At 44.9% G+C, this 22,013-nt stretch overlaps 1 long non-coding RNA gene across 1 annotated transcript; it reads right to left on the reverse strand.

Annotated features, from left to right (window-relative positions):
• Nucleotides 1-4,782: 4,782 nt before the first annotated feature.
• Nucleotides 4,783-21,583, reverse strand: LOC116699716 (uncharacterized). The gene is made up of 3 exons (XR_004334490.1): nucleotides 21,448-21,583; nucleotides 17,128-17,133; nucleotides 4,783-4,792 (listed from the first exon to the last, which is right to left on the reverse strand). It is a non-coding gene; the product is annotated as an uncharacterized LOC116699716 (long non-coding RNA).
• Between the last annotated feature and the right edge of the window lie 430 nt (nucleotides 21,584-22,013).

Below are 22,013 nucleotides of genomic sequence, written 5' to 3' on the forward strand. Positions count from 1 at the left end.
TTGAGAGCTCTCAGTGATCACACCAACGAATCGCAGTATCGCCGCTCAGTCCCCTTCACGGGCTGCGGGATGTCAGTCCGGTGGCTGAGCTGAACCGGACCGTGGACACAATGCCAAGGTCCAGTTGGATTCCCCTGTCCAATTACGTTATCACGTCGGGGTCACCAAATTTGTTGGGGAAATCCTTCTATAAACTGACAACTGACTCCATGATGAATTTAACACAGTGTTTATTCTTGTGGTCAACAGATGAAATGCGTTTCCGAGCAGTTCTACGTGCACGGACCAGATGGAAACTTGTCTAGTACAGAGGTTCCCAAAAAGGCACTTTAACAATATCGTGCTCAGGGTTATATTGGTTCCCCTTGTGGGGCCTGATTGGTCAGCTATACTGTTGCTGGGGTACAATCCCTGCTCTGCCTCTTCCTTCTTGCCTGTCTATTATTTTCAGTTATCATTTACTTCACAAGACAGCTATGTTCACTCCCTCCTTAGTTGGTACGTCCTGTTCTCTGAGTTATCAGACCGTCCTCGAACTTCAGTGTCCTTGGCCTCACCATCTCCTCTTCTGTGCTCACTGTAGCTTATCTGACTAAGATAGCCCTTCCTGTTCTCTCCCTCCTAGCTGTACCCCAGCTGCAAAGCATAATGTATAATATGTCACACATACACACACTCTTATTTAGTCTTTGGTTAATTCAGTATATACTTTAAGCCAGCTTTTACGTGGCCGTTCCTGAGTGCCCTGTTCATCACCACCTCAGTCATTGTATTATTTTCCCACAAGAGAAATGGAAGGTTAGATATAGGTCTATAGTTGGCTAAAACATCAGGATCAAGGATAGGCTTTTTCAGAAGAGGTTTAATTACAGCTACTTTAAAGAGCTGTGGTACATAGCCTGTTGATAAAGACAGACTGGTTATATCTAGTAGAGAAGTGTTGACTAAGGGTAAAACTTCTTTAAGTAGCCTAGTCGGGATGGGGTCTAAGAGGCAGGTTGATGGTTTAGCTGAAGAAATAATTGACTTAAATTGATAAAGATCAAGTGAAGCAAAGCAGTCTAAACATGTATCTGGTTTTACAGCTGTTTCTGAGGTTCCTGAGCTTAGAGATAAGTCAGTGCCAATTAAAGGCAGGTCTTGGTGAATTTTGCTTCTAATAGTTATAATTTTATCATTGAAGAATCTCATAAAGTCGTTACTACTAAGAACTAGGGGAATACTTGGCTCAGTAGAGCTGTGACTAGGGATGAGCGAGTACAGCATTATCTGTATCTGTATCTGTTTACCACATGAATTATCTGTTTCCGGATCCGTACTCGGGCTGGGCGGGGCCTAAACCGGAAGTGGTCAGATTTAACCCGGAAGTGGGTCAGGTTCTCTTGAAATGTGCGGGGCTTTAACCGGTATGTTATTTAAGCATGCAATTGATATGAGTTGATCAGAAATTGTTCTATGTATTGCTGATTTGAAAACTATTTACATGACAGCATCAAGCTTCAAATCAATGGTGTTGTCATGGTAACAAACAAACTATATACAGAACGTTTTGCAACAATGAATACAACACATGGGTCGCAATTATGAAGTAAAATGTAATGAACAAGAGTTGTCATACTCAGTATAACTTTCTATTTTTTAACTTTTTGTTTTTTTATTTCCACACCGTGTGTGTGTGTGTGTGTGTGTGTGTGTGTGTGTGTGTGTGTGAGAGAGAGACACAGAGAGAGAGGGGGCGGGGGGCGGGGGGTAGCTGACAGTAAAAAAAAATAAAAATCTCCGATGGCAGAGACGCAACAGGAGTTGGATTTGAACCAAGCATCACGTCTGAAACCCACGTTCACCAGAAATCTACTGGTTACTATGTAAGGACTACAAACCCCACGTTCACCAGAAATCTACTGGTTACTATTTAAGGACTACAAACCCCACGTTCACCAGAAATCCACTGGTTACTATGTAAGGACTACAAACCGAAGTTAAAAACCAACCTGAAGCTGAAGAAACCCTAAACGTTAACGGAACAGATCCGCAAACCCGATTGCCTGCCTGTGGGAGCGAGCAAGAGAGAGAGAGCGAGAGAGAGAGCGAGAGAGAGAGAGCGAGAGAGCGATCGAGAGAGAGAGAGAGAGCGGGCATTTCTCCATGTTCTGTGTGTGTGTGTGATAGATCCGAGCGGGTTTGTAGGCGGGGGGGTGCTGTGATTATCACAGAACGCTGTGCGGCCAGCTGAGGAGTTTTATTCAATCCGAGCACGGATATTGACTCATATTACTCGGATAATACTTGTACTCGGCGAAAGTGCTTTATCCGTACCGGATACTCGTTTCAGCCGGATACTCGGATCACCCCTAGCTGTGACCTTCCGTTAGCCTGGCTACATTGCTGAAAAGAAACCTGGGGTTGTTCCTATTTTCCTCTATTAATGACGAGTAGTACGCTGCCATGACATTACGGAGGGCCTTCCTATAAGTTTTAAGACTATCTTGCCAGATTAAACAAGAATTTTCCAAAACGCCAAATCTTCTCAAGTTTCCGCAATATTTGTTTTACTTTGCGAGTTTCAGTGCTATACCATGGAGCTAACCGTCTTTGTTTTATTATCTTCTTTTTCAGAGGGGCAACAGAGTCAAGTGTCGTTCGCAGCGAGCCTGCTGGACTATCAACAAAATGATCGATTTGGGAGGGACTGAAATAATTATAGGAGTCCTCCGTTACTTTGTGACTTGGTAATGAATTAAAAGCTGATGGAATCACATCCTTAAATTTAGCTACAGCATTATCAGATAGACATCTTGTATAGAAGGTTTTGCTTAATGGCGTGTAGTTCAGCAGTATAAACTCAAAAGTTATCAAACAGTGGTCAAATAAAAAGGGATTCTGTGGGAACACTATTAAATGTTCAATTTCAACACCATATACCAGAACAAGATTGAGGGTGTGGTTAAAACGGTGAGTTGGTTTATGAAAACTTTGAGAGAAGCCAATAGAATCTAATAGAGAGATAAACGCAGTACTAAGGCTATCATTCTCATCGTCCACGTGAATATTAAAATCCCCTACAATAAGAACTTTGTCCGTTTTTTGCACTAAATTTGACAATGTATGTAAGTATGGACCAGGTGCTCGGTACACTATAACAAATAGAACTGGTTGTAGTGATTTCCAACTTTGGTGTGAAAGACTAAGAACAAGACTTTCAAAGGAGTTATAATTTAGTTTAGATTTAGAGCTGATTAGTAGACTAGAATCAAAGATGGCTGCAACTCCACCTCCTCGGCCTGTGCCTCGAGGAATGTGAGTATTAATATGACTGGGGGGGTGGATTAATTTAGACTAACGTATTCTCCATCACCCAGCCAGGTTTCAGCAAGACAGAATAGATCAATATTAGAATCTGATATTAATTCCCATGCGTCCATGTTAGTGGTACAGATATTATATTGGCATCCACTATTAGCATATGTTTTGTTAGTTTTTCACAATGTCTAAAATCATCAGTTAACCTAGCCATTATTCATTTCCACACAGTAACCCCGTAGCTGTTTTGTGTGGATATTTTAACTTCCAAAACTATGTGATGCTACATTCATCAATTTGTCATTGTGTTTAAAACCTTACCATACTTCCCAAGAATTAGTTCATAGTTCACTAGAATTAATAATTTTTGGCCGTTTTATAGCTGCAGAGTCACTACTCGCCAGAGCCACCCCTGTAGTCCATCCATCCATCTTCATCCGCATACCCCAAACTTCCCTTTCCCGAGCCACATCAACCAGCTCCGACTGGGGGATCCCGAGGCGTTCCCAGGCCAGGTTGGAGATGTAATCTCTCCACCTAGTCCTGGGTCTTCCCCGAGGCCTCCTCCCAGCTGGACGTGCCTGGAACACCTCCCTAGGGAGGCGCCCAGGAGGCATCCTTACCAGATGCCCGAACCACCTCAACTGGCTCCTTTCGACGCGAAAGAGCAGCGGCTCTACTCCGAGCTCCTCTCGGATGACTCTCACCCTATCTCTAAGGGAGATGCCAGCCACCTTCCTGAGGAAACCCATTTCGGCCGCTTGTACCCTGGATCTCGTTCTTTCGGTCATGACCCAGCCTTCATGACCATAGGTGAGGGTAGGAACAAAAATTGCCCGGTATATCGAGAGCTTTGCCTTCTGGCTCAGCTCCCTTTTCGTCACAACGGTGCGATAAACAGAATGTAATACCGCACCAGCTGCTCCGATTCTCCGACCAATCTCACGCTCCATAGTCGCCTCACTCGCGAACAAGACCCCAAGGTACTTAAACTCCTTCACTTGGGGTAAGGACTCACTCCCTACCCGAAGAAAGCACTCCATCGGTTTCCTGCTAAGAACCATGGCCTCAGATTTAGAGGTGCTGATCCTCATCCCAGCCGCTTCACACTCGGCTGCGAACCGATCCAGAGAGTGCTGAAGGTCACAGACCGATGACGCCATCAGGACCACATCATCTGCAAAAAGCAGCGATGAGATCCTAAGCCCACCGAACTGCAACCCCTCCCGGCCCCGACTACGCCTCAATATCCTGTCCATAAATGTTATAAACAGGATTGGTGACAAAGCGCAGCCCTGGCGGAGGCCAACCCTCACCTGGAACGAGTCCGACTTACTGCCGAGAACCCGGGCACAGCTCTCGCTTTGGTCATACAGAGATTAGATGGCCCTAAGAAGGGACCCCCTCACTCCATACTCCCGCAGCACCTCCCACAGTTTCTCCCGGGGGACCCGGTCATACGCCTTCTCCAGACCCACAAAACACATGTAGACTGGTTGGGCATACTCCCAGGCTCCCTCCAGGATCCTTGCGAGAGTAAAGATCTGGTCCGTTGTTCCACGACCAGGACGGAATCCGCATCGTTCCTCTTCAATCCGAGGTTCGACTATCGGCCGAACCCTCCTTTCCAGCACCTTGGAGTAGACTTTACCAGGGAGGCTGAGAAGTGTGATACCCCTGTAATTGGCACACACCCTCTTTTGAAGAGGGGAACCACCACCCCAGTCTGCCACTCCTTCGGCACTGTCCCAGACTTCCACGCAATGTTAAAGAGGCGTGTCAACCAAGACAGCCCCAGCACACCCAGAGCCTTCAGCATTTCTGGACGGATCTCATCAATCCCTGGGGCTTTGCCGCTGTGGAGTTGTTTGACTACCTCAGCGACCTCCACCAGGGAAATTGACGATAATCCCCCATCATCCTCCAGCTCTGCCTCCACCACAGAGGACGTGTCAGCTGGATTTAGGAGTTCCTCAATGTGCTCCTTCCACCGCTTTATTACCTCCCCAGTTGAGGTCAACAACGTCCCATCCTTACTGTATACAGCTTGGATGAGTCCCCGCTTCTCCCTCCTGAGGTGGCGAACGGTTTTCCAGAAACACCTTGGTGGCGACCGAAAGTCCTTCTCCATATCTTCTCCGAACTTCTCCCACACCCGCTGCTTTGCCTCTGTCACGGCAGAGGCTGAAGCCCTTCGGGCCCGTCGGTACTTTGCAACTGCGTCCGGAGTCCTCCGGGATAACATATCCCGGAAGGACTCCTTCTTCAGTCGGACGGCTTCCCTGACCACCGGTGTCCACCAGGGTGTTCGTGGGTTACCGCCCCTTGAAGCACCTAAGACCCTAAGACCACAGCTCCCCGCCGCAGCTTCAGCAATGGAAACTTTGAACATTGTCCACTCAGGTTCAATGCCCCCAGCCTCCACAGGGATGCACGAAAAGCTCCGCCGGAGGTGTGAGTTAAAAGTCCGTCGGACAGGGGCCTCCTCCAGACGTTCCCAATTTACCCGCACTACGCGTTTGGGCTTACCAGGTCTGTCCAGAGTCCTCCCCCACCCCCTGACCAAACTCACCACCAGATGGTGATCAGTTGACAGCTCTGCCCCTCTTTTCACCCGAGTGTCCAAAACATACGGCCTCAGATCAGATGAAACGATTATAAAATCGATCATTGACCTTTGGCCTAGGGTGCTCTGGTACCACGTACACTTATGAGCATCCCTATGTTTGAACATGGTGTTTGTAATGGACAATCCATGACTAGCACAGAAGTCCAACAACAAACAACCACTCTGATTCAGATCAGGGAGGCCGTTCCTCCCAATCACGCCTCTCCAAGTATCTCCATCATTGCCCACGTGTGCGTTGAAGTCCCCCAGCAGAACTATGGAGTCCCCTACTGGAGCCCCATACAGGACTCCATTCAAGGTCTCCAAGAAGGCAGAATACTCTGAACTCCTGTTTGGTGCATATGCACAAACAACAGTCAGAGTTTTCCCCCCCATCACCCGCAGGCGTAGGGAGGCGACCCTCTTGTCCACCGGGGTAAACTCCAACGCAGCGGCACTCAGCCGGGGACTTGTGAGTATCCCCACACCCACCCGGCGCCTCACACCATGGGCAACTCCGGAGTAGGACAGAGTCCCACCCCTATCCAGGAGTATGGTTCCAGAACCGAGAATGTGCGTAGAGGTAAGCCCCACCAGATCTAACCGGTAGCGCTCCACCTCCGTACAAGTTCCGGCTCCTTCTCCCACAGAGAGGTGACATTCCACGTCCCCAGAGCCAGCCTCTGCCGCCCGGTTCTGGTCCGTCGAAGACCCTGACCTTCGCTGCCACCCATGTAGCAGCGCACCCGACCCCTTTGGATCCTCCCACAGGTGGAGGGCCCATGGGATGGAGGGAGAGGTGCCACGTTGCTTGTTCGGGCTGTGCCCAACCAGGCTCCGTGGCAAACCCGGCCACCAGACGCTCGCTCACAAGCCCACCGTCTGGGCCTGGCTCCAGACGGGGGCCCCGGGCTTCCTCCGGGGGGGGGTTTCTCTATCCCTTCCTTGCTCAACCATCGGAGTCTTTGAACTGTGTGTATGTGGTAATGGTTTGGTCCAATTCCAGGGGTGCGCTTCAGTAGAATTTAGGGGGGAGGTTTCGATGGGTTAGGGAGCTTGATAATATAGGAGGTAGGGATGAGCGAGTACAGCATTTTCTGTATCTGTTTACCACATGAATTATCTGTATCCGTAGCTTTACTCGGACTGGGCGGGGCCTAACCCAGACGTGGACAGAATTTAACCCGGAAGTGGGTCGGGTTGACTTGAAATGGGATGGGGCTTTAACCGGTACGTTATTTTAAGCATGCAATTGATATGGGTTGATCAGAAATTGTTATATTTATTGCTGATTAGAAAACTATTTACATGACAGCATCGAGCTTCAGATCAATGGTGTTGTCATGGTAACAAACAAGCTATATACAGAACAATGAATACAACACATGGAGAGTTTTCATACTCAATATAACTTTTTTTTATGATCAGTGTGATTTTTGTTTTTGGTTCTTTTTTATTTCCACACCAGGTACGTGTGAGTGTGCGTGTGTGTATGTGTATGAGTAAGAGAGAGACACAGAGAGAGAAAGAGAGAGAGGGGGGGGGCAGATGCTGTTTCTCAGATCTGCAATGACTTTAATGAAGCCAGCTGACGGTTACAAAAAAAATACAGTGGTGTGAAAAAGTGTTTGCCCCCTTCCTCATTTCCTGTTCCTTTGCATGTTTGTCACAATTAAGTGTTTTGGAACATCAAACCAATTTAAACAATAGTCAAGGACAACACAAGTTAACACAAAATGCAATTTGTAAATGAAGGTGTTTATTATTAAAGGTGAAAAAAAATCCAAACCATCATGGCCTTGTGTGAAAAAGTGATTGCCCCCCTTGTTAAAACATACTATAACTGTGGTTGTCCACACCTGAGTTCAATTTCTCTAGCCACACCCAGGCCTGATTATTGCCACACCTGTTCACAATCAAGGCATCACTTAAATAGGAGCTGCTTGACACAGTAAGGTCCACCAGAAGATCCTTAAAAGCTACACGCTGCTCATGCTGAGACCCAAAGAAATTCAAGAACAATTGAGAAAGAAATTGAGATCTACCAGTCTGGAAAGGGTTATAAAGCCATTTCCAAAGCTTTGTGAATCCAGCGAACCACAGTGAGAGCCATTATCCACAAATAGCGAAGACATGGAACAGTGGTGAACCTTCCCAGGAGTGGCTGGCCGCCCAAAATTACCCCAAGAGCGCAGCGACGACTCATCCAAGAGGTCACAAAAGACCCCACAATAACGTCCAAAGAACTGCAGGCCTCACTTGCCTCAGTTAAGGTCAGCGTTCATGCCTCCACCATCAGGAAAAGACTGGGCAAAAATGGCCTGCATGGCAGAGTTCCAAGGAGAAAACCACTGCTGAGCAAAACGAACATCAAAGCTCGTCTCAATTTCTCCACAACACATCTTGATGATCCCCAAGACTTTTGGGACAACATTCTGTGGACCGATGAGACAAAAGTGGAACTCTTTGGATGGTGTGTGTCCAAGTATATCTGGCGTAGAAGGAACACTGTGTCATAACCCCGCCGCGAGGAGGGGAGTGTTCCTTCCTTTAAAACTAAGAGGTCTACCAGCAGTTAAAATCTTCCCACTGACAAATAGGACACACCACAACACAGCTTGGTCTAAATGTAATTCTTTATTCTATTCTAAAAAAGGTTAAGACTATCAAACAATAAGTATACAAGAGTCAGCAAGAAAGGGTTAAAATTCATGTACTATCCTAATTATACTAAAAAAATCAATGTCCTTATCGTTTGTTTCAATGTTCGTTTCAGTCCAAGGCAGCAATGATGTAAACGGCAGCCACGTTTCACTCCGGAAGCCTGGGTCCTTTTGTCTGGTTGGCGTAGCGTCTTCGTTGCTCCGTAGCTGGCACTGGGAGGGAACAAAGAGAGAAAGCTCTCAGAACACAGATCACAAGCAGTACTTCACGCCACACACTCTCCGAGGATAGCCGGCAGATTTTCCTGTACTTATCTGCTATCTCGCGTTTCAGTCCTTCTCGGAGTGTCTATCGTAGACGCTTCTCCCATCCGTCCACTCGTCTCAGCTACCGTTATCCTCCGTGTCTCTTTGGCTTCACTTCTCTTGCTTCGATTCTGCTCTGCTCTCCTGCTTCCCTGCTCTTCCGCCAATTCCTCTCTCCGCGCTTCCTCTTGCCCTCGCCGTTGCCTCCCCGTGGCTTCTCTGCCGCTTCTCCTCAGCTTCTCCCCTTTTCACCGCCTTGTTCTCACACACCTGCCCTCATCAAGCCCAGGTGTGTCCACTTGTGTAATTCTGAGCTTGTTAAGTCCGAGCAACAACAACAAAACGGGGGGAGGGTCTCCAGTCTCCATAAAGAAAACCCACCTAAAACAAGGAAATAAAGCCACCACAAAACCAAACATGCAATACAACAAACTCAAGACATGCCACAATAAACCCAAACAGGAAACACAGCAAAAATATGCAATAAACCCAAACCAAAAACACAGCAAACCCATGCAAACATATTAACAGTGTAATCCACCTTTGACATTTCACACTGCATTTCATAAAAAGAACATTATACCAACAGTAAAATATGATGGTGGTAGTGTGATGGTCTGGGGCTGTTTTGCTGCTTCAGGACCTGGAAGACTTGCCGTGATAAAAGGAACTATGAATTCTGCTGTCTACCAAGAGATCCTGAAGGAGAATGTCCGACTATCTGTTTGTGTACTCAAGCTGAACCGAACTTGGGTTCTGCAGCAGGACAATGATCCTAAACACACCAGCAAGTCCACCACCGAATGGCTGAAGAAAAACAAAATGAAGACTTTGGAGTGGCCTAGCCAAAGTCCTGACCTGAATCCTGTTGAGATGTTGTGGTATGACCTTAAAAAGGCCGTTCATGCTCGAAAACCCTCTAATGTAACTGAATTAGGACACTTCTGCAAAGATGAGTGGGCCAAAATTCCTCCAGGACGCTGTAAAAGCCTCATTGCACGTTATCGCAAACGCTTGGTTGCAGTTGTTGCTGCTAAGGGTGGCCCAACCAGTTATTAGGTTTAGGGGGCAATCACTTTTTCACACAGGGCCATGATGGTTTGGATTTTTTTTCACCTTTAATAATAAACACCTTCATTTACAAATAGCATTTTGTGTTTACTTGTGTTGTCCTTGACTATTGTTTAAATTGGTTTGATGTTCCGACATACTTAAGTGTGACAAACATGCAAAGGAACAGGAAATGAGGAAGGGGGCAAACACTTTTTCACACCACTGTATATCTCCGACGGCAGACGCCGGGAGTAACTGCTTGCAGTTCTAGTTGATCTTGTATCCAGAGATCTTTCCAAACATACTATTGAGTTCTAGTCAAGCAGGAATAGATTTACTGACGTGTTTTAAAAACATCAGAACATAATCTGTAAACAAGATAATTTTATGTTCTACTTGACCAACAGTAACACCTAATATGCCCATATGTTTCCTAACTGCAATTGCAAAAGGCTCGACGGAGATTGCAAAGAGGAGAGAGAGGTGATCCCTGTCGGCAGCCTCTGGAAATGGTGAATGGTTTGGACACCATGTTATTTGTTAGAACATCAGCTACAGGATTGTTATAAAGTAGCCTAACCCACTTGCAAAATCGTTCCCCAAAACCAAACCTTGTCAGTAGTTCAAATAAATGGGGCCATTCCACCTTATCAAATGCCTTTTAGGCATCCAGTGCTAGGATGTATCCCTGTCTACATTGTATGAAACAATTTTGGTTTTTCCTATCAGCCCAGGTAGTATAACTTCCAAATGTTAGCCAAATGTTGGAAATTTTAGCAAGCCAAAACTTTACATAATTTTGTGTCTGAGTTGAGGAGACTTATTGGACGCATGTTTCCACATCTTGTGTTCGTTTTCCCTGGTTTTGGTAGTAATGTAATTAAGGCTCCTCTCATTGACATAGGGACAATGCCTTCCTGAGCAGCCTCCAACATCATTTCCAGAAGGGGAATTAGCAGTTTCTCTTTAAATCTTTTATAGATGTCTATGGGAAGGCCATCTGGACCCGCCGTTTTCCCTGCTGTCATCGCAGCAATAGCTTTTGCTATTTCTTTCAATGTTAACTCCTCATTTAGATACATTTTTACTTTCTTCAGAGATCTGTGGTAGGTTAAGATTATCCAAGAACTGTGTCTGAAATTCCAAATTAGGAGAGCACTTTGAACTATACAGCTTCATTCATAATAATCTCTAAATGTTTCATTAATCTCCACTGGATCTATTATGTTTCCTGATGGACCTTCCATTGTGGTTATAGCTCGGTCAGTTTGACTTCGTCTGACCAGCCATGCATGCACAAGTAGTCTTCCTGCTTTATCCCAACATTTCATTGTAAATTAGTAGCAGTAGTTTATTTTGATCATCTGCATTGTCAGCTGTGTTATGATGTATATCTTTTTCCAATTGGGTACTCTCTTCATCTAACTGTGTCATCTCCTGTGTAGATTATTTGGTGTTTGAACTACAAAAGCGTGTAATTTGGCCTCTAATGAATGCTTTAATGCTTCCTATCTTTTATACATGCTGAAGTTTCAGATGTGTCACTTTGTGTGTCACTAAATACTCTATTTGTGTATTTAGGAATTCAGTGAATGTTTGAAAACCCCATCTAAGGGGGTCGCTCCCCTTTTTGTTATTGATAAATATTAATGCTACTGCTGCATGGTCAGTAATACTACTATCTACTATTTACTACTACACTATGGTATTGACAATCAGAAATCCTAGAAGGAATAGTGCACATTAGTGCTGTCAAACAATTAAAATATTTAATCCCAATTAATCACACATTTTTATCTATTCTAAATGTCCCTCGATTTTTTTTTTTGTCCCATTATATAATATTTATTTATTTTATTAATTCAGGACAATGCACATTGATGAACAAGCACAACAGTACACGTAAATGTGCCAGATTGTAGCCCAAGGGCTAATTTCCATCTGCAGTCCAATAGGCAGTATCATCTCCTTTCAAACTCACAAGAGGTACAGGGGTGCCCTCTCTCGCCAATGCTGTTTGTTTTAGCAATGGAACCGCTTGCAATAGAGGTGAGATCACACCCCTCAATTTTAGGTATAAAAGTAACGGACACTGAACATTGCATTGGAATGTATGCCGATGACACCCTTTTACTTCTAACAAACCTAAGTAACTAAATTCTTAATCTGCCTAATTTAGTTGACACATTGGAAAAATTGGGCTTTAAAGTAAACAAAAAATCCTCCATTATGTTCTTGAATAATCAGGAGCGAATAAATCCGGTGATAAACCACCCTTAATGCATTAAATGGTTTTAAATATCTCGGTATCGCCATTACCCCAACCATTAAAGATTTAGTATCCTGAAACTATGACCCTATGATTTCTGATGTAACTGAATCTATGAATAGCTGTTCATCAATGCCAAACTCCCTTTTAGGGTGTATAAATATAATCAAGATGAATATACTATCAAAGTTTTTATACCTATTTCAATCCATCCCTTTACACCTGCCACCACAGGAATAACAGGAGGTCAAGGTTGAGACTTCTTTACCTGCCTTATGAGAGAGGAGGGTTACAATTACCCAATTTACAATGGTACTTTTGTGCTGCTCAAATAAGAGCTGCAATGTACTGGTTTTTGCCTGAACCTTACTTACTATGGATGTAAATTGAAAATGCACTAAAGGCCATTGACTTGACACTTATTTATACTCTGCATCTGTCAAAAAACTGAAGTGGCTCACTGACAACCCCTTTGTGAGTAACACAATTAATGCCTTGCACAATGTACAGTCATTTCTTGTTGAATCTACTTTGTTTTCAGGCTTTTCACCAATGTGGGGGAATGATAACTTCTCTACTGGAAAAAAAGACCAAGGTTTTAGAATGTGGGCAACAAAGGGCATCAGTAAATTTATGGCTCTATATAAGGAAAGCAAACTAGCTTCATTTGAGGGACTTAGAAATTAATATGATATACCTTGGACACGCTTATTTCAATAATTACAGTTAAAGAGTTTTGATTATGCACAGACACATTCCTATATACAGCACCACGTGTCCACATTACAAAACCTAGCAGTGAATAATTGTACTGGCAAGGGTCAGATATCCTTACTCTATCCTAACCAGAGGTGGGTAGTAACGCGTTACATTTACTCCGTTACATTTACTTGAGTAAGTTTTTGAAAAAATTTTACTTCTAGGAGTAGTTTTAAATCACTATACTTTTACTTTTACTTGAGTAGATTAGTGAAGAAGAAACTTTACTCTTACTCCGCTACATTAGGCTACAAGGAGCTCGTTACTTTTCTTTTTACCTCTTTGGTATTCTACGCATCATTGTTTTTACCCCCGCGTACGTCTCATTTTAATGTTTTATTTTGACAGAGAGAGAGAGTCTTCCGCTTAAGGCTCTACCACGTGACTGTGTTCCACCAATCAAACGGCGTTGTGTAGTCACGTGACCATACTCGTTTTCAGTGGCGGGACCATAGACTGTATATATCTCAGGGCGGGACGTGTTATCTTACAGTCGTAGCAAAACAAAGAATGTCGCCAAGGCAACACAGACGTGGAGGAACCCCCCGTCCTCATAGTGAAAGCATGGTTACCTTAGGAAAAGTGCGAAACAGCAGCTACATCATGCGGCGTCTTCAGTGTCGACCAAAACAAACGGACATGTGAGCGTTCAACAACTCAACATCTAACCTGAGGAAACGTAGCGGTAGTTTTAGTTTTTGCTGTGGATAGGTGGATCTTTGTCTTTTAGGTTACATACAGTATGTTTTACACATGCAGTATCCATCCAAATTTAATGTGACAAGTCTCTCACTTAAGCTATTTTGTAATTAATAAATTAATTTTAATTTATTTTATTGATTGGATGAACAATAGTTTGCCTAAATATGATTATTTTGTATTTTTGTCTGTCTGATTGATGCTTGTGTTAAGAAATAAATCAGACGTTACTCAACAGTTACTCACTACTTGAGTAGTTTTTTCATCCAGTACTTTTTTACTCTTACTCAAGTAATTATTTGGATGACTACTTTTACTTTTACTTGAGTCATATTATTCTGAAGTAACAGTACTTTCACTTGAGTAAAATGTTTGGCTACTCTACCCACCTCTGATCCTAACATTCTGGTGAAAAACCATTAAGACTCTACTGAGCATAAGAAAACTCAATGGATAAATGACTTACAAAAAAGATATCTCAGGGGAGGACTGGAGAGAGTTGTGCTCTAGAGCACAACTCTTATATATTTGGATTAGGAGAACTTATGTTACTCCCGAAAGACTGAATAAGATGAATCCAAATATTCCTAATATCTGCGTTAAATGTTGAAAAGGGCACCTTATTTCATTGTCATGGGGACTGCCCTGAGATGCAAAAGTTCTGGAATGAAGTTATGAAATGAATTTCTAAGATGACCTTAAATCCAGTACCTGACAATCCTGCACTTTGCAGTTTTAATTTGTATCCAAAGGACTGGATGTTTAGCAGCAAGAGAGGAAAATTATAGACTTGTTTATTACAAGCTAGACGCTACATTTCTCTCTGTTGGAAAGATGTCAAGAGCCCTTCAGTTGGTAGCTGGCTCAAAGAATTATCAGCATGCCTTATCCTTGAAAAGTTAACATACACAATGAAAAAGAAAACAGCCGAGTTCAAAGAAATCTGGAATCCCTTTCTTGCATTCTTGGAGAACTGTGAAGTTGAGGAAACTCTGGAAACTTGAAGGCGATAGATCTCTAACTGTTGATACCTCCTTAACCATGTGATGCTAAGCTGTGTATGGTTATATAATGTTGTTACCCAGTTCCCTTTTTATTTTTTTTAACTGTTTATTTTTCCTTTCCACCTCTCCGGGGAACCATCACCTTATCGTGGTGGAGAGGTTTGTGTGTCCCTATGAACCTGAGGGCTGTGTTGTCTGGAGCTGTGTGCTCCTGGTAGGGTCTCCCATGGCAAAGAGGTCTCAGGTGAGGGGCCAGACAAAGAATGGTTCAAAAACCCCATGAGAGACCGAGGAAGAGAGGGAGTGACCCTGCCCGGAGGAGGCCCGGGGCCCCCGTCTGGAGCCAGGCCCAGACGGCGGGCTCGTCCGCGAGCGCCTGGTGGCCGGGTTTGCCACGGAGCCCGGTCGGGCACAGACGGACCAGACCCGAGCGGCAGAGGCTGGCTCTGGGGACGTGGAACGTCACCTCTCTGTGGGGGAAGGATACGGAACTTGTGCGGGAGGTGGAGCGCTACCAGTTAGATCTGGTGGGGCTTACCTCTACGCACAGTCTCGGTTCTGGAACCGTACTCCTGGATAGGGGTTGGACTCTGTCCTACTCCGGAGTTGCCCAGGGTGTGAGGCGCCGGGCGGGTGTGGGGATACTCAAAAGCCCCCGGCTGAGCGCCGCTGCGTTGGAGTTTACCCCGGTGGACGAGAGGGTCGCCTCCCTACGCCTGCGGGTGATGGGGGGGAAAACTCTGACTGTTGTTTGTGCATATGCACCAAACAGGAGTTCAGAGTATTCTGCCTTCTTGGAGACCTTGAATGGAGTCCTGTATGGGGCTCCAGTAGGGGACTCCATAGTTCTGCTGGGGGACTTCAACGCACACGTGGGCAATGATGGAGATACTTGGAGAGGCGTGATTGGGAGGAACGGCCTCCCTGATCTGAATCAGAGTGGTTGTTTGTTGTTGGACTTCTGTGCTAGTCATGGATTGTCCATTACAAACACCATGTTCGAACATAGGGATGCTCATAAGTGTACGTGGTACCAGAGCACCCTAGGCCAAAGGTCAATGATCGATTTTATAATCGTTTCATCTGATCTGAGGCCGTATGTTTTGGACACTCGGGTGAAGAGAGGGGCAGAGCTGTCAACTGATCACCATCTGGTGGTGAGTTTGGTCAGGGGGTGGGGGAGGACTCTGGACAGACCTGGTAAGCCCAAACGCATAGTGCGGGTAAATTAGGAACGTCTGGAGGAGGCCCCTGTCCGACGGACTTTCAACTCACACCTCCGGCGGAGCTTTTCGTGCATCCCTGTGGAGGCTGGGGGCATTGAACCTGAGTGGACAATGTTCAAAGTTTCCATTGCTGAAGCTGCGGCGGGGAGCTGTGGTCTTAGGGTCTTAGGTGCTTCAAGGGGCGGTAACCCACGAACACCCTGGTGGACACCGGTGGTCAGGGAAGCCGTCCGACTGAAGAAGGAGTCCTTCCGGGATATGTTATCCCGGAGGACTCCGGACGCAGTTGCAAAGTACCGACGGGCCCGAAGGGCTGCAGCCTCTGCCGTGACAGAGGCAAAGCAGCGGGTGTGGGAGAAGTTCGGAGAAAATATGGAGAAGGACTTTCGGTCGGCACCAAGGTGTTTCTGGAAAACCGTTCGCCACCTCAGGAGGGGGAAGCGGGGACTCATCCAAGCTGTATACAGTAAGGATGGGACGTTGTTGACCTCAACTGGGGAGGTAATAAAGCGGTGGAAGGAGCACATTGAGGAACTCCTAAATCCAGCTGACACGTCCTCTGTGGTGGAGGCAGAGCTGGAGGATGATGGGGGATTATCGTCATTCCCTGGTGGAGGTCGCTGAGGTAGTCAAACAACTCCACAGCGGCAAAGCCCCAGGGATTGATGAGATCCGTCCAGAAATGCTGAAGGCTCTGGGTGTGCTGGGGCTGTCTTGGTTGACACGCCTCTTTAACATTGCGTGGAAGTCTGGGACAGTGCCGAAGGAGTGGCAGACTGGGGTGGTGGTTTATAACATTTATGGACAGGATATCGAGGCGTAGTCGGGGCCGGGAGGGGTTGCAGTTCGGTGGGCTTAGGATCTCATCGCTGCTTTTTGCAGATGATGTGGTCCTGATGGCGTCATCGGTCTGTGACCTTCAGCACTCTCTGGATCGGTTCGCAGCTGAGTGTGAAGCGGCTGGGATGAGGATCAGCACCTCTAAATCTGAGGCCATGGTTCTTAGCAGGAAACCGATGGAGTGCTTTCTTCGGGTAGGGAGTGAGTCCTTACCCCAAGTGAAGGAGTTTAAGTACCTTGGGGTCTTGTTCGCGAGTGAGGCGACTATGGAGCGTGAGATTGGTCGGAGAATCGGAGCAGCTGGTGCGGTATTACATTCTGTTTATCGCACCGTTGTGACGAAAAGGGAGCTGAGCCAGAAGGCAAAGCTCTCGATCTACCGGGCAATTTTTGTTCCTACCCTCACCTATGGTCATGAAGGCTGGGTCATGACCGAAAGAACGAGATCCAGGGTACAAGCGGCCGAAATGGGTTTCCTCAGGAGGGTGGCTGGCATCTCCCTTAGAGATAGGGTGAGAGTCATCCGAGAGGAGCTCGGAGTAGAGCCGCTGCTCTTTCGCGTCGAAAGGAGCCAGTTGAGGTGGTTCGGGCATCTGGTAAGGATGCCTCCTGGGCGCCTCCCTAGGGAGGTGTTCCAGGCACGTCCAGCTGGGAGGAGGCCCCGGGGAAGACCTAGGACTAGGTGGAGAGATTATATCTCCAACCTGGCCTGGGAACGCCTCGGGATCCCCCAGTCGGAGCTGGTTGATGTGGCTCGGGAAAGGGAAGTTTGGGGTCCCCTACTGGAGCTGCTGCCCCCGCGACCCAACACCGGATAAGCGGTCGAAGATGGATGGATGGATATTTTTCCTTTGGGTGGGGGGAGCGGATTATTTTATAGTTTGACTGTTTTATGATTTGTTAAATGTATCACCATGTTTTTTTGTAAACAGTTAAAATTCAATAAATATATGTTTGTAAAAAAAACTGGCAGGTGATTGGATCGACCATCTGTCTAACCCATCTACTGTAGCTACTTGTGAATTAATAAAGCTTGTTGTTTGTTGTTCTGCTGTTTCTGGTAACTGCCGAGATGACGTTGAGGTTTATTCCTGTTCACCTCTTACTTTTGTTGGGTATGCTCCCCCCCAGTATCTGTTTATTCTGACCTCAGCATCTGAAATACATCACCTGGTGTCTACGCTTAAGAATTTCATACATATTCTGTATACCTGTTGAGTATGAGTGTGAGTTGTCATGAGGCAGGTGTGTAGTATGTTGGCTAAAAGTAGAAAGCAGCATGTTACCCTGGCATGCCATTGGCTGTGACTGGCATATGATGGGAATCCACAGATGTCACCTTATGTGCTGGTGGGGGGAAGAATTCAACATGATGGACCAGCAGTAACCTCTTTGATGGAATCAGCAGCACAATAAAGGTCATATATATATGACATATTATGCAAAATGCACTTTCCACAATCAGAATTAGCTGTATTGTCATACTGGCTTCTCTCAGTGTAATTTCAAATACAACAAATACATAAATAATAGCAGTAGAAAACAACAATAGTAGCAGCAGCAACAACAGCAGCAAAACAGTTCAGTTCATGTTCATTGTCCCCATGGGGAAATTACACTCACCGGCCACTTTATTAGGTACTCCTGTCCAACTGCTCGTTAACACTTAATTTCTAAGCAGCCAATCACATGGCGGCAACTCAGTGCATTTAGGCATGTAGACATGGTCAAGAGAGTCTCCTGCAGTTCAAACCGAGCATCAGTATGGGGAAGAAAGGTGATTTGAGTGACTTTGAACGTGGCATGATTGTTGGTGCCAGAAGGGCTGGTCTGAGTATTTCAGAAACTGCTAATCTACTGGGATTTTCACGCACAACCATCTCTAGGGTTTACAGAGAATGGTCCGAAAAAGAAAAAACATCCAGTGAGCGGCAGTTCTGTGGGCGGAAATGCCTTGTTGATGCCAGAGGTCAGAGGAGAATGGCCAGACTGGTTCGAGCTGATAGAAGGGCAACAGTGACTCAAATAACCACCCGTTACAACCAAGGTGGGCAGAAGAGCATCTCTGAACGCACAGTACGTCCAACTTTGAGGCAGATGGGCTACAGCAGCAGAAGACCACATCGGGTGCCACTCCTTTCAGCTAAGAACAGGAAACTGAGACTACAATTTGCACAAGCTCATCGAAATTGGACAATAGAAGATTGGAAAAACGTTGCCTGGTCTGATGAGTCTCGATTTCTGCTGCAACAGTCGGATGGTAGGGTCAGAATTTGGCGTCTACAACAGGAAAGCATGGATCCATCCTGCCTTGTATCAACGGTTCAGGCTGGTGGTGGTGGTGTCATGGTGTGGGGAATATTTTCTTGGCACTCTTTGGGCCCCTTGGTACCAATTGAGCATCGTTGCAACGCCACAGCCTACCTGAGTATTGTTGCTGACCATGTCCATCCCTTTATGACCATAATGTACCCAACTTCTGATGGCTACTTTCAGCAGGATAATGCGCCATGTCATAAAGCTGGAATCATCACAGACTGGTTTCTTGAACATGACAATGAGTTTGCTGTACTCAAATGGCCTCCACAGTCACCAGATCTCAATCCAATAGAGCATCTTTGGGATGTGGTGGAACGGGAGATTCGCATCATGGATGTGCAGCCGACAAATCTGCGGCAACTGTGTGATGCCATCATGTCAATATGGACCAAACTCCCTGAGGAATGCTTCCAGCACCTTGTTGAATCTATGCCACGAAGAATTCAGGCAGTTCTGAAGGCAAAAGGGGGTCCAACCCGTTACTAGCATGGGGTACCTAATAAAGTGGCCGGTGAGTGTATGTTGCAGTAAAAAAATCATATCACATGGTATTAATACATTAGCACAGATAAAGCAAGCAGGAAGAAAAAACACAACATATGTACACCACCACTCATACCATGGACCAAAGTAATATGAAGGGGGGGGGGGGTTAGTTCCAGACCAGCTGGGAGAAAGAGAAACTACAATAAATACACAAAATATATCTATCATTGTACGGGACCTTCATTATTAAGGACTTTCCATACTTGGGAATGGAATACCCGATAGTTTGCTGGAAGTTAATATTATTTTTCTAATGTAATTTTTTTGTTTTTCAGTGGCGTTGCCAAACCAACAGATGATACCAAAGGAAAGAACACTTTCAATGAAAGCACAGTAGAACATTTGAAGTACGTTGCTGCTGACATTAAAAGACAACAGTTTCCTTAAGAAGAACATTCTTTGTTGGGACTTAGTATTTAATCTGTCAGACCAACTGTCCCATTTAAGTTTTTGGTCGAGCACCATGCCGAGGTATTTATACTCGGTGACAGTATCTAAGGGAATCCCATGTATAAAAGTTGGTTAACAGCATTAAAAGTGGATGTGGACAGATAAAGACAGGCAACTTAAGCTGACAGTTCCCCAAGATTTATTTTCTCTGCAGAAGACAATATCATATTAATTGGCTTCTGGTCTACTGTTTCCATCTATCTGCACCTTTGCTCCTCAACAACACAAAATGCTGATGTCTAAGAGTGATCCCGTTGTCTACCTTACATACACAAAAATCACATCACAGTATAGTATCTCATTCAACTCTTACTATGCACATTGCTAGCCAACAGGAGCAATTAGAATAGACTAGGACAACCCTGCTTGAATTCTAACAATTTATGCGAAAAACATGAGAAACAAAATTTTATACTCTAACAGTTTCAGTGAGCAAAATTAACCCTTGTGTTGTCTTCAGGTAGACCATGCAACCCTTTTGTTTTTCTGGGTCAGAATTTAAAAACTGCAACTTTATTTCAAAGTTTTGGCCATCTTTAGACACTTTTGTCGCTTTTCTTGATGCCTTTGTCATTTTAGCCGATTTTGTTTTGGCACTTTTTGTGACATTTTGTGTCATTTTTTCCGATGTTTTTGTTAACTTATCAATTATTGGTAAAATGCTATACAATTGAATAATATGCCAAAATTCAGTGAAAGTGAACTGATCATTTATTTTAGTTATGAAGAGCAAATTTGATCCGAGGACAACAGGAGGGTTAAACAGCACGTGGGTTGGGTTTTAATATTAATTAATAATAAACAGATGCAAAATGTTTACATCACTTCTTATTTGTGTGTGTGTGTGTGTGTGTGTGTAACTGGTAGCTTGTCATACTGTAGTCCAGTGGTTCCCAACCTTATTGGTCTGAGGTACCCCTCGGGGTTATAACAGGGTTTGGGGGGCCAGGGGTGCAGAGAGGCTAAATATAAATAAATAATGGATGGGTTTGTTGCACTGCTAGCAAAGTGCGGAGAAGTTTTGTAAAAGGGTTGCCAGGTAACGGGCCAACGTTAAGCAGACAATGAATGGTTGTGTTCTCTTTCTATATGTCTGCTGTGGTGTACCACTAGGCGGCACTGTTGTAAAGTTGAGACACTGAGAATAGAGAGTGAGAGAGTAAACATGGTAACTACTGAATGTAGTGTTGCGCTACTATTCCTGCTACTAAGAACTGTTGGTATAATGCAAATGCTTCCGGTTGAAGTGAAAGGCACTTTCACAACATACTGGGGTTGTTCTATTTATCAGCGTACACTACATGAATCTACACCAAATTCACAACTACCAAAACCCAATAGCTTAGTTGTTAAGCCAAGGTTGCAACGCTAACTTGTTGTGTTAAAATGTTCAGTTACAGTGTACATTATAAGTTTCATGTAATTTGGAAGATGTTTGTCATATAACGCTGATTTCCTGTTGCCAGCGGGGGGCGCTATGACCAAAAGTCGATTTTGGCCTAGAAATGTCCTCAGGCCTGGACCCTTGTCAATCTTGAAAAGTTTTGCTTTTAATAACATTTAATTGATAATGTCTTTCGATGACATAGACCGAATAAGTAGCTAATTTCACATGTGTTCATTCATAGTTTTGATGCCTTCAGTGATAATCTACAATGTCATGTCATGAAAGTATAATGAAAAGTCATGAAAATAACTAAAAATACTAAATACTATTTTAAAACCACTTCAATTTTTTTTACTGCGCAGCCTCCAACTGAGGTTGAAGACGAAGCTGTGACGTGAGCAACCTGTCTGAAAATTGTAAGTCTTCTGGTAGCTGTGCCAAGAACAATCTCAATCATTCTCAGTCAGCAGAGACGGAGAGCGTAGGTACATCTAAGGAGATAACATCGACACAGGCTAATTATTGCCAACTAAAATTCTAGTTAACATTAGTAATTAAACTAAAACAGCTAATGTAAGTTGAAA

Source organism: Etheostoma spectabile, chromosome 12 (genome assembly GCF_008692095.1).
Source record: "Etheostoma spectabile isolate EspeVRDwgs_2016 chromosome 12, UIUC_Espe_1.0, whole genome shotgun sequence".
In the NCBI taxonomy this organism is placed as follows: Eukaryota; Metazoa; Chordata; class Actinopteri; order Perciformes; family Percidae; genus Etheostoma; species Etheostoma spectabile.